Below are 12,885 nucleotides of genomic sequence, written 5' to 3'. Positions count from 1 at the left end.
GCATACGCCAATATTTACATGAGCGAGTGGGAGCGAGAAGCACTGGCCAAGTGTACCCACAAGCCACTAATCTACCTCCGCTTCCTCGATGACACTTCGGCACTGGACCCACGACATCGAACATTCCAAACATTTATCAAAACCCTCAACGGTCATCACCCAACAATCAAAGTTAAACACACCATAGACCGGACACAGATCAACTTTTTGGACACAACTGTTTTCTTTCAGCCCTCCACCACATCTCACACCCGTCTTCATACCAAAGTCTATTTCAAAACCACCGATACACACGCACTCCTACACAAGAACAGTTATCACCCCAAACACACCTTCCGTGGCATCATCAAATCCCAAATTATCCGCTTCCACCGAATCTGTTCCCAACAATCTGATTTTAATAAGGCAACATCACTACTCTTCAAAGCACTGCGTAATAGGGCCTATTCAAAACGCTTCCTCCCCGCCAGATCAAAAACAGTACTTGGCCAGCCTCGCTCCACACCGCTCTCACACTCCACCAGCTCCAGCCCAGGTCTCAGTCACAACCCCCAACAAGAAAGTGGTACAGGGTCTGGTCCCTAACCCCAACCCCTACCCTAAACAGGGGTGTGGTGCAAATCTTTGGCCCATGGCTGTCCCGTGTATCTGTAAGTAGTTTTGATTATTGAATACAAAGTCATTGTTATTTAGGCAGATGGTTAAAAGTTTGATGAGTTCTTGGTCCGGTCTATTGCTGTCTGGATATTGTTGAAAAATGGAGGTGACTGCTTTTAATCCTGTGGTTGTGTTGATGTTAGTGTATAAACTATCGATATCAATTGTGAATAAATAAGACTTGGAGGGGACAGCCATGGGTCGGATGGTGTCTAAGAAGTGATATGTGTCCTTGATGTAGCTGGGGTGTTTTGTGGAGAGAGGTCCGAGGAAGTGTTCGATATATTCTGTGATTTTGTAGGTTGCGCTGTTACAGTCTGAAACAATTGGTCGACCAGGAGGAACCTCACAAGGGATAGTCCAGGTATGTGGTTCTTTATGGATTTTTGGTAGTAAATAGAAGTGTCTGTTGCGTGGGTTGTCTGGTCCGAATAGGTAGTCTTTCTGTTTGGCTGAAATGTGTTTGTTATGGTATAGTGTTTGAATAATTTTCCTGACTGCTACCTGTGTTTCTAATTGGATGCTTGTTTCTATTGTTTTGTAATGTGTTGTGTTGGAGAGTTGACGGTGAGCTTCTATTAGATATTGGTGTCTGTCCATGATTACTATTTTGGAACCTTTATCTGCTGGTTTGATGATGATGTTTGGATTGTTTGTGAGTGCTCTTAAGCCCTGTCGTTCGGCCTCCGACAGATTGTCTGCTGTATCTGTCGGAGGCCGATATCTACGGAGAATTTTTCGGTTGTTGTGAAGGTGTTGCCGGATTGGAGAGGATAGTTGTTCTGTGGTGGGTTCCCAATTGGATGGGTGTGTGAATAATTTCTTGCTTTGGTGTGGTTGGTTGTGGAAATGTTCCGTTAATTTAAGGCGTCTGTGGTATTGGTGAAGGTCCCTGTGAAGTTCCTCCTGGTCGAACCTGGGTGGATTTGGGATGAAGGATAAGCCTTTTTCCAATAATGTTATTTGAGATTGTGTGGGTTTGAATAGTGTGGACAGATTGAGAATGTTGGAGGTAGAGCTCCAGCCCAGGTCCAGGTCTGTTGGAAATGGTTCCTGAGTCGGTTTGGTTGTAATTATAAATTTAACTGACTGCACCAATTTTCTAGGATGTGTTTTGCTGTGTTTGGTTTCCAGTGAATGTTATCTTGTTCTGTGGTGAAGGTGTCGTGTGGGATTTCTGTTAAAAACGGGAGGTGTGTGGCTATGGTGTTGTTGATTAATTTAAGGTTGTCCTGCTGTTTTTGTGTGAGATTGGGGGAATAATTCATTATGGGAAAATATATGTCTGCATTTGGGAAGGTTACAGTGGCTAGTTTGTAAAGGGCTTTTAGCTGTTTGCATGATGTAAGTTTGGGGTCCTGGTCTCTATTGTTGATTCCAATGGATAGGATGACTATTTTTGTTGTAGGATTTGGGATGGTTTTTTCGCAGATTTTAAGAAAGTGGTACAGGTTTGCTCCAGGGTAACTGTCTAACTGAATCTGTGGGTTGTGGTGTGGTGGAATTCTGTTTATATTGGAGTCACCAAGTACCAGGACTGGTTTTCTGCCTTTAAAAAACCAGTCCTGGAGTTTACGGTTGGGTCTGCTAAGGTGATAGGTGGGTTTGAATTTGCCGGGGAGGATTGGTGTGAGTGTACGCTGACGGGGGGGAGAGTCCAATAGTGAATCTGAAGTATTGAGTTTTCTGTTAGCCGGTGGGCTGATCTCTGGGCCGGCATGGCTCACTGCAACGGCCCCAGGACTATGTTTAGAGGAGGGTTCAGATTGGGATTTCATGCCGGTGGATTTGGCTTTGAAGTGCCCTTTCATCATGTTTTTCCCCTCCTCTTTCTGTTCCGGTAGGGACCGCTGAGGAGCCACGCCAGCACTTGAGTCAGCGCCACCTGCAGGTGTAGAGCGGAGGGGTGAGATGGTTTCTGGAATCAAAATGGAGACGTTTGAGTTACTGTGTGTAGTGAGTGAGATGGAGTGTAGGTCCGGAGTGATGTTCAGCTGGTCCGGAGGTCTGTGAATTTGGGCCTGTGTGAATATTTTTCTATTGTTTAGTGGTGGGGTGAGTGTTGTGGAGGGTGGAGTGGGTTGAGGTGATGGTTTGGCTGCCATGGTACAACTGTTCCTGGTCTGGGGGATTGGGGACAAGTCTGGTCGTTGGTCATTTATTGTGTCTGTTATTTTAACCTGTCTTGAAGTTTGTGGTGTGGAAGTCTGTGGTCCTGGTGGAGTCTGTTTGTTTTCTGTGGTTATGGGAGAGGTGAAGTGGGGGTTCGGAGGTTTCTGAGTTGGTGGTGGAAGTTGTGTCTGTCGGGGGGGTTGAGGTCGGGGGATGATCGGTCCAGTCCTGGGGGGCATTGTAGTCGTTTTGTAAATGGGGAGTCTGGGTGTGGAGAGTGCAGTCTGGTCCGGTCTATGTGGCTGTGTTGGAGTGGGGAGGAGGGGTGTTCTGCTCTGATGTTGTCTATTGTAGTTGGTTATGTGTTCTGAGAGAGTAGTTTGCTGGCCAAGAGAGAGGACTGTGGTCTTGTGTGGTGCAGGCAGGGGAGGGAACTTCTCCTCATCCGAAAGTTCCGGGATGGGGGAGAGGGAGACACCAAGCCTCTGCCTGGTTTGGTAAATGGCTGGTGGTTTGGTGTATGTAATGGTGGCGGTGTTTGAGTGTCCATGTATGATCTGTTCTGCTGTTTGTAATGTTTCTATTCTAAGTCGAGTGTTGTATGTTTTACGTGCCCATCCTGTAGCTATCTGTAGGGCCGTACTGTTGTAAGTGAGGTTACTAAGGGTAAGTATGGTGTGTTCGTAGTGTTCATGTAATATGTTCATGTTTGTAGTCATCCAGTGTGTTGTATTGTTCTGAACCTTAATTCTTGTCTCCTGTGTAGGTGCGGCGGGTTTGATGAAGTCAGTGAGGCGATTCACCTGTCTCATCATCCCAGGCGGGAAGGAACCTGAAGAGATGGCGTGATTGATAATGTGTTTGTGATGTATGGCTTGTATTAATTTAAAATATTGCTTACTCATGTGTCTGGTTTCTGTGTCTGGTGGCTGATTTATGGTAGAGGATGTGTTTCTGGTTATGTCTGAAAAGAGTGTCTGTTGTGTGCTAGCCGTCATGGGTGGTCTGTGTGTGTGTGTGTGTGTGAGTCTGTGTGAGCTGGTCTGGTTTCCACTCAATGGCAAGGCCTTTACTCTGTGTGAATTCATGTTTTTAATCATCAGGTGGGGTGGGTTCTTACCTTAGGGATGTGCGGTGTTCTGCCGGGTGGGTCCTTCCAGGTGTATCTTTTTAGATGTTTCTTTTCCTTTTAGTTCAGGTTCAGTAAAGGGTCTGGAGGGGGTGAGACTTGGAAAGATAGACAGTCTTTTTCCTGCACTTCTCTGCCTCCAAAAGATGTTCTTTTGCCTGTATGATAGGTCCCGGTTCCCGTAAAAAGGAAGGTAAAAAAGGAAAGTTCGAGTCCCTCCCAACAATGGTTTAAAAGGAGGTCAGGAGAAGAGGAAGTGTGTGCATTAAAAATGGCGTTAGTGCCATAAGAGGGAAGAGTTAAAATTGATGGAGATTCCATCAAGGGGGAGGGGGAGTGTGTGCATTAAAAGTGGCGTTAATGCCATAGGAGGGAAAAGTTAAAATTGATGGGGGTTCCATCAAGGGGGGGGGGGGGGGGGGGGGTTGGTTTGGGTAGGGAAGAGGAGGTGTGTGCATTAAAACGGCATTAGTGCCATAAGAAGGAGGAGGTTTACATGTCCCGTAGGGGGATCGAACCATAGTCTTCGGTATGGGGGGCTGAGTATTGTTCCATTAAGCCATGGAGGTAATAGCAAGCGAGGGTATAGGTAATTCATAATAAAGAATTTTTAATAATAAATTAATAAATATATGTACATAAATAAGTGCTAAAATCATAGAGGGGCACACAAACAAACCAATATAAAATATTTTAAGTGAAAACATTGATGTCTGAAAATGTAAAGCGGCATGCCGAGAAGTTACCCTGCCTAAAAGGCTTTTTCTCCAATGGGTTAGTTTTCCCAGCGGAGTTGAACCTTGAAGACAAGGTGGTTTCCCCTGCACTATGTGGGAGCAGTAGTATGTGTAGGATTGTTGGATGATAAGGGAAAAAAAAAAAAAAAAAAAAAAAAAAAAAAACGGGAGGGGGTATTGAAGATGAGGGAGGAATGAAGTGGATTATTTTAAATATCATTGAGACCGTGTGGAGTTGTTGTTCTGAGTTTATGTATCCAAATCTTTTCTATTCTTTTTCTTTGTTTTGTGGTCCAATAATCATTGTGTTCAAGTCCGGATATGATCAGGTGGCTGGAGGGGTGGGTTTGAAAATGCTGAACGAGGGGAGTGGTGAGTTGGCCTTTGTTGATATTGTATAAGTGCTGTGATAAGCGGGTATGGATGGAATGTTTTGTTTCTCCTATATAATGTTTATGGCAGAGTGTACAGGTGATGATGTAGACTATGTTGGTGGTGTTGATGGAGGGTTGGCCTATAGTAGGATACTCTGTATTGGTGTAGGTGTTTTGAATGATTTTCCGGTGTTTATAGTGGTGGTTGTTTTGAATAGGTAATATGGGTGTGTGATCTGCAAACTTGGATCTGATTAGTGTAGAGTGTAAGTTCTTGTGTTTTCTATAGGCTGAAATGAGTTTATGGTTTGCAAAAGCTGGATGTTGAGAGTGAAGGCTGGAAAAATTGTGTTTGATTGTTCGATGGAGACCTGTTATTTGGTGAGAGAAGGTGGAGACAAAGGGAATAAGGTGTGTGGATGAGGGAAAGGTGAGTGAAGGATTAGAGGAGGGGGAAGAAGGAGGGGCCAGGCTCTGATTCGGGTAAGGGGGTTTGGGATTAGGGTTAGAGGAGGGAAGGGGATTCAGACCCTGGTTCGGGTAAGGGGATTGGGGGTTAGGTTTAGGGGGAAGGGATGGGGGGTGGTTAGGGTTAGGAAAAGAGGAGGGGGGAGGGGGATACAGACCCTTAGTCGGGTAGGGGAAAAGGGGCTGAGGGTTAGGTTCAGGAAGGGGGGATAGTAGGTGGTTGGGAAGAGGATACAAACCCTGGTTCGGGTGGGGGGGTAGGGTTTTGGGATGGGAAGTAAAGGAAGAATACAGAGTCTGGTTGGGGTGGGGTTTATTAGAGGATGATATTGGGTATGGTTGATTCTGAAGTAGGTGGGTGGGAGGAAGAGAGGAGGAGCGAGTGGGAGCGAGAGAAGCCAGGGTAGTGTTCTTTATGGTACGGAGGAAGCGTTTGGAGTAACCCCTGGATCTGAGGGTGTGAAAAAGGGTTTTGGTAGCTGTGTGAAAGTCCTGAATATTGGAGCAGATGCGGTGGAAGCGGATGAGTTGAGATTTGATTATACCCTTGAATGTATGTTTTGGGTGGTAACTGGATTTATGGAGTAAAGCGTGAGTGTCGGTAGGTTTGAAGTATACTTTGGTTTGTATTGTCTTTTTGTTATTGTTAGAGGGACCAAAGAACGTTGTTGTGTCCAAGAAGTTTATTTCCGTTGTGTTTATAGTGTGTTTGATTGATATGGAGGAATGGTGGTTGTTTAAGATGTTTATGAATTCTATAAGTCTTGCAGGGTCATGAGGCCAGATTCCGAAGATGTCATCTAGGAATCTCAGGTACAGTGTGGGTTGTAGTGGGCATTTTGCTAAGGCTTCTCGCTCCCACTCGCTCATATATAGATTGGCATAGGATGGGGCGAACCGTTGGCCCATTGCTGTGCCATGTGTTTGCAGATAGAATTGGTTATTGAACAGAAAGTCATTGTTCGTAAGGCACAGTTTCATTAAATTGAGTAGTTCTGTGTCTGGGCGGGATGGATCCGGGTTTCTATTGAAGATGGTGCGGATGGTCTGTAGTGCAATATCGGTGTTGATGTTGGTATACAGGCTGTCTATATCTATTGTGAAGAGGAGTGATTGTGGGGGAACTGTTATAGAGCGGATTTTGTCAATGAAATGATAGGTGTCTTTAATGTAACTTGGGTGTTGGGTGGAGAGAGGTCCTAAGAAGTGTTCAATGTATTGAGATATATGGTAAGTGGAGCTGTTACAGTCTGAGACTATGGGTCTGCCGGGAGGAACTTCAAAGGGAATGGTCCAGGTGTGGGGTTCTTTATGGATTTTAGGCAGGAGGTAAAAGTATCGGGGGCGTGGGTGATCTGGTCCTGAGAGAAAGTTTTTTTGTTTTGCATTAATGTATTTTTTGTGGTACAGGTTTTGTGTTATGGTTCTAAGTTTGACTTGTGTCTGGGGTTGAATTGTGCCTTCCAGTTTTTTGTAGTAGGTGGGGTTGTTGAGTTGTCTATTGGCTTCGTATAAGTAATGTTGGCGGTCCATGATGACAATTTTGGATCCTTTGTCTGCAGGTTTGAGGATGATGTTTGGGTTTTTATTTAATTCAATAAGGGCCCTACGTTCGGGCCCCGACAGGTTATCTGGGATGTCTGTGGGGGCCCGGAAATGTTGTAGGGCCCTTTTGTTTAGATTAATGAATTGTTTAGTTATGGGGTGGAGTTGATCTGGGGGTGGTTCCCAATGAGAGGGGTGGGTGAATGGTGTGGGTTTTCGGTCTGGTCTAGCATGAAAGTGGTCGGTGATTTTAATTCTTCTATGGAGGTTATGTATGTCCCTTTGAAGTTCCTCTCGGTCAAGGTTGGTGGGTCGTGGGATGAATGAAAGGCCTTTCTCTAGTAATTTCCGTTGTGATGTGGTGGGTGTGAATATTGTGGCCAGATTGAGAATGTTGGATGAGGAGTTCCAGTCTAAGTCCTGAGGGGGGTGTGTATGTGTGTCCGGGTTGACTTTGGGTGTTAGTGTAAATTTAGCTGTTGTATCCAGTTTTGAAAAATTGATTTTGCTGTGGAGGGTGTCCAGTGGATGTTGTCTTTTTCTGTGGTGAATGTGTCGTGCGGTATTTCGAAAAGTATGGGGAAGTGGGTGGTCATGGTGTTGTTGATTAGGGTAAGGTTACTTTTTTGTGTGGGGGTGAGATTTGGCGAGAAGTTTATTATTGGGAAATAGATGTCTGCGTTAGGGAATGTAGATTTGGCATTACGGAAAAGGGATTTTAATTGTTTTATGGTGGTTTGTTTTGGGTCTTGATCCTTGTTGTTATGTCCAATTGAAAAGATAACGATTTTGACATGGGGGTTGGGTATGTTTTTTTCCAGGACTTTGAGAAAATGGTATGAGTTAGCTCCAGGGTAGCTGTCCAGTTGGATTTGGGGGTTGGTATGACCAGGGATGCGGTTTATATTGGAATCTCCTAGAATGAGGATGGGTTTTCGGGGTTTAAAGTGCCAGTCTTGTATTTTGCGGGTGGGGCGTGCGATATGATAATTGGGTCTGAAAAGAGTTATTGGAAGGGAGGTTTCATTGGTTGTGGTTGGACTAGTTGGTTCCTGGGTGTTTAATGTTGTAGAGGTGTGAAGGGTAGAGGTGTTTGTATGTGTGGAGTTGTGTTTGGGGGATAGTTCTTCAGTTGACTGATCAGGGAGGTGTGGTTGAGAATTAGGGGTGATGTGTAGGGGTGGCGAGAGGGGAAAGTCTTGGGGGATGGATAGGCATGAAGTAATTAAGTTAGGGTCAGGGGGTTTAGGGGATGAGGTAGATCGGGGGGGAGGTGAAATCCTGGTTTGAGCAAGATCGGGGGGTGTTATTGCTGTCTGAGTGTCTGAGAGGGGTAGGTGGGGAGGAGTGTTATCTAAGGGTGTTAAAAGAGAAGGCTCAGAGCAGGTTCTGTTTGGGTCGTGGTTGACCTTAGACGTCCCTTTCATCATTTTTGCCAATTCTCTTTTTTGAGGGGACTTTGATAGAGGTTGTTTGGTCCGTTCTATGCTGGTGCTTGTGGCTTCTGTCTGGGAAGAGTAGGGGGATATGGTATCAGCAATCTGTACGGAAACATTAGAGTGACTGCTGAGGGTGATGGTCTGTAATTCCGTTTGGTTTTGAGGTGGGTAAGTGGAATGGTGGATCTGTGCTGTGATTACTTTGGAAGTGGGAAGTTTGAGGGGGTTACTGCTTGGAGGGATGAGTGGAAAGATGGGGGAGATGGGAGTATGGAGAGTGGAGGATTGGGAATCTATTGTGTTGGCTGGTAACGGTCCCCAGGTAACTCTACGGGGTTTTTTTGGAAGTGGGGTGGAGGTTGCAGGGGTTTGAGGTGTTTCAGCAGACTCTATGGGGTGTTGTTTGTTTTGCTCTTTGGTTGGTGAGAGATTTGTGGAAGGGACTGGTGGGGGTCGGATGGGTCCTTTTCGGGTTGGTTTGAGGGTGTTAGGGTTGGGGGAGGTGTTTTTTTTATAGATAGGATAAGGTGAAGGGAGATGCGTGAACTCGGATTTTTCAGTATTGGTTTGGGGTAATGTCTGGGTCCCTGTAGAATTTTGTGTGGGTGGATCTGGTGTGGGGGAATGGTGCTTTTTTATTTCCTCTGTGATCGATGTGCGAGGGCCAAGATAGAGGGATAATGCTTTGGGGGCAGCAGTCAGTTTCTCAACAGTACTATGAGGTGTGTTTTAATTTTGTTTTTAATTTAAGATTTCTTTTGAAAGAATATGATAATAAAGCATTTTTTCTATTCAATTCTAAACTTTGTCCTAATTCTGGTCCTGGGTTTAACTATTTAATAATAAAGGAAACATACAAAAAAACACTTCAGGTCATGAAATTAATTGAGATTTAACAATTCAATGACGCCTCCACCATTAATTTATTGAAAAGATCGGAATCGGGGGCGATACGCTGGCCCGTATTGATGGGTATCGGATCGATACTAAAATATGCAATATCGCACAGCACTAGTAGAAAGGATTTGGCTGTAAAGACAAACGTACAAATGTGTGTTCGGATGGAAGGAGTTGTGGTGTGTTGGTGTGTGTGTGATTGTTGGAATACTGGTTGAGCTTGTTATCAGGACTCTCGTCCGTTGAACATAAATAAAAATATTTCCAGCCCTGCCAACGGGGGCACAGCGCTGTTAGAGAAACATCACTAAGAATCTGTAGCTTTGCACTTACACTGCTGTGTTAATATGGGCAGCGTGTACAACGATTTATTTTTTAATTATTTTACTTGAGCGAAAAACTAGCCCTTGAGCCCAGCTCCGGTTCTGGACAACACCGGCTCACACCGGCTCCACTCCCTCCTGGGCCTTGTAAACCTCCTCTTCGTTCGTTCCTCCCGGTAAGTCCAAACCGCCTGTGTACAAACACTAACACTCCCCGAGCTCGTCGAAGCTCAAAGTCCGGGCGCCACGGGCTAACAAACTGAGCTAACAGCAGCTACAATTGGCAGTTTATTAACCGTCCAACCAACCACGATAATATTGCTGCAACAGCGCTCGCGTCAGAGCCTGAGAATAATCCAGCATGTCCTGTGGTTAGTTTGTGACTGTTAACAAACTTTGGCCCTCGCTGATGCTTTAAAGGTCGTACCTACCTCGACTTCATTCCTCTTTCTTCTGCCTTTTATTTTTTAAAAACTCAATCTAAGAAAATAACAAATTTTTAAAACCAGAATTCCCTTAATTTATTTTTGATTTAGTTGGGCAACAGAGTTGGACCCTTTTATGGAGAACCTCATCATGCTGAAGAAAAAGAATGTTTTTTGTTAAGTTAAAGTGCCGAGGTAGTTTATTAAAATATATTTTTATTAATATAGAACCATTTGTCACTGTTTATCAGTAACACAACTCTTTGACTGTTGTGGAAATTCTTGTCATGAACAAATGAAAGCCAATAAAACGGTAATATAATAAAAAATCATTTAATTCAATAAAAATCATTTAAAGATAAATTCTCAGTTCGCACAGGCGCAGCACGTTAATGTTGAGGAACGGACGGTCCAAATCATTTTTTCATATTTCTTGTCTAGCATAATATTGGTGGACTGTTGAGTCATATTTTTTAAAAAGACTAAAAGAAAAAACGCGGGCGATCAAATCAATCGACTCGGTCGAGCTCGGTGTGAAAGCGGCGGGCGGTAAACAGAAGACGGCACTGATGTGTTTAGGTGTTCGATGGGTACTTAATGAGGACGAAAGCATGAAAGAATGAAGTCCGCCCTGTTGTTGTGTTTAACAGGGGAAGGGGTCCCCATCAGGGTTGGGTAATACAATCAAGGGGTGGCAGTGCGGGACCAGGACCGTGACAAGCACTAAAAGATAAGACCTGTAGTGTTGCGTGTTTAGAAGTCGGGGGAGAGATTGCCGAAGCACACTATCTGTAGCGATGCTACATGTGCGCTGCCTGCGAAAGCGAATCAGCTGAGGAGGGCCGCAGCACATCTGCAGTCGCTCACACATACATTGTATTAGATACAAAATGATATGTGCGGTGAGACACAAGGAAATACATGTGAAGTCGTTCGTACAGAACGATGCGACTACAGCACACAACATGTGAAGAATAAAGTACGAATAAGTATCAAATAACAAAAAACAAAGCACGCCCCGAAACCCTCAAATGTGTCACTAGGGGCCACGGTCATGTGGCGGGCGGGCGGTTCCGCAAGGAAGCTGAATCAGGGCAGAGGACGGAAAAATAAAGAGCGAGGGACAGTTAATGTGCGTGGGAACTTCAGTGACTCACAAAGAAACAGAAGATAATGAGAAGAAAGACGGAAAGGTTTGGTGGGTTCGGGTACGGTTTGTAGTTCAAAACAACAAAATCGGGGCAGTAAAGGTACGGAAGAGTTCGATCCACCCTCAGTCACCATGAAGTCCGGCAGCTGTGGCATGACATTGTTCCAAGCCAAGGTTGCAAACCTCACCTGAAGCGGGCAGCGGCCCGGGCGCCTACGCCAAGAAGAACTAACAACAAGAAGCCGCCGGACCAGAGTAAAGCGGTCAGTCGTCTCGCTGAAGTCAGAAGTAGAGCGAAAGGTGTCACAGGTTAATCATACAGGTGATTTGGGGAGGAATCACAGTTAAAATAAATAAACTACGGGATTAAACGGGCAAGAAGCATATTCCTGTTTAGGGTTTGATGTTAATATAGGGCAGCAGGGGCACTAACAAGTAAGGTTCTTACAACACTCCTGAACAGGAGTTGCCGTGGCCAGCTTGTGGAATTGATCACTGGGGTCGTTGATGTGGAGTCTGTGTCACTGTAAAGTCAGCATCACTTCCAAGCGGAGCCTCAAACCGGATTAACACGGCTTACAAGTTTCTCGGTTGATATGTGAACTCGAGACGCTGAGGTGATGTGGTTTGCTCTGCTCCCACACGCACGCACAGCTTTGTGCTACATCCGTCATCTGCAATGAAACTGCTTATTGGGTAACTTTTGTTTCAAGCCGGGGGGCAACCACCACGCTGGGATATGAATCCAAAAGGCAGATTCCTTAACATCCACCTGAGGCTGGCTCCAGAAGTGAGTCTCTCCATAAGTCCCCATGTCCAAATGTCCAACTGGCACAGCCAGAAATAACAGGTTTACAGCCTGGTACAAAAAACAGTTTTTGGCTCTTGTAGCTAATTTCCCCGTTCATGACAACTGTACTGAGGGTGAATTTATATACAACTCACAGGTTCACATATATTAAGGCTTAAAGTTATGCAGATTAAGAGGCGGGGACGCTTTAGATTTGAACGGTGGTCGTGGTATATAAGGTTACTGTGGTTCCTGACAGACACCATGGTGTGTCAGTTAATCCCCGAAATACTACTTCGAATCAGAACGGCTGCTGTTTAATCCTTGGATATGGTAACAACAGCGTATGGCCGGCGTCCCGCCACACAAAGTCACACATATAATCCGTGTGTGGTTGATGCTCGTTCGGCGGTGGGAACGCGAACGAATTCTAGCGATATTTCATCGCGGTGGAAGTATCGCGAAAGGAGTGGCCGTGTCGTGTGGGCAGTTCCGCTGCGCGTGCAGTCTTTTTTCTGGTGTCCTAGAAAGGATGTGAGGTGTCATCAAGGGCGCGGGTAATTTTGAGACCATCCAGAGCAACGCGCCGACATACCATGGTATGCGCGAGGGGTGAAAAACGCCTGAAAAACCCTTGACCTGGGGACGTTTTGCGATAGCCGCCCCGCTCGCATTATGACGGTTCTTTAAGGAACTCGATTCATATTTTATATTAGAAAAGATGCGAACCGGGGGTTTTTATGTTTGTATGCTATTGTAGCTGATTTCCATTCCCCGCACAAGCTGCTGGCAGTGTGTTTTAGGGGTCAGCAGCCCAGGTCCAACCAATGATCCACGTC

Source organism: Larimichthys crocea, chromosome VIII (genome assembly GCF_000972845.2).
Source record: "Larimichthys crocea isolate SSNF chromosome VIII, L_crocea_2.0, whole genome shotgun sequence".
Lineage (NCBI taxonomy): Eukaryota > Metazoa > Chordata > Actinopteri > Sciaenidae > Larimichthys > Larimichthys crocea.
The sequence above is the reverse complement of the archived record's forward strand: the minus strand, read 5'-3'. Positions refer to the sequence as shown.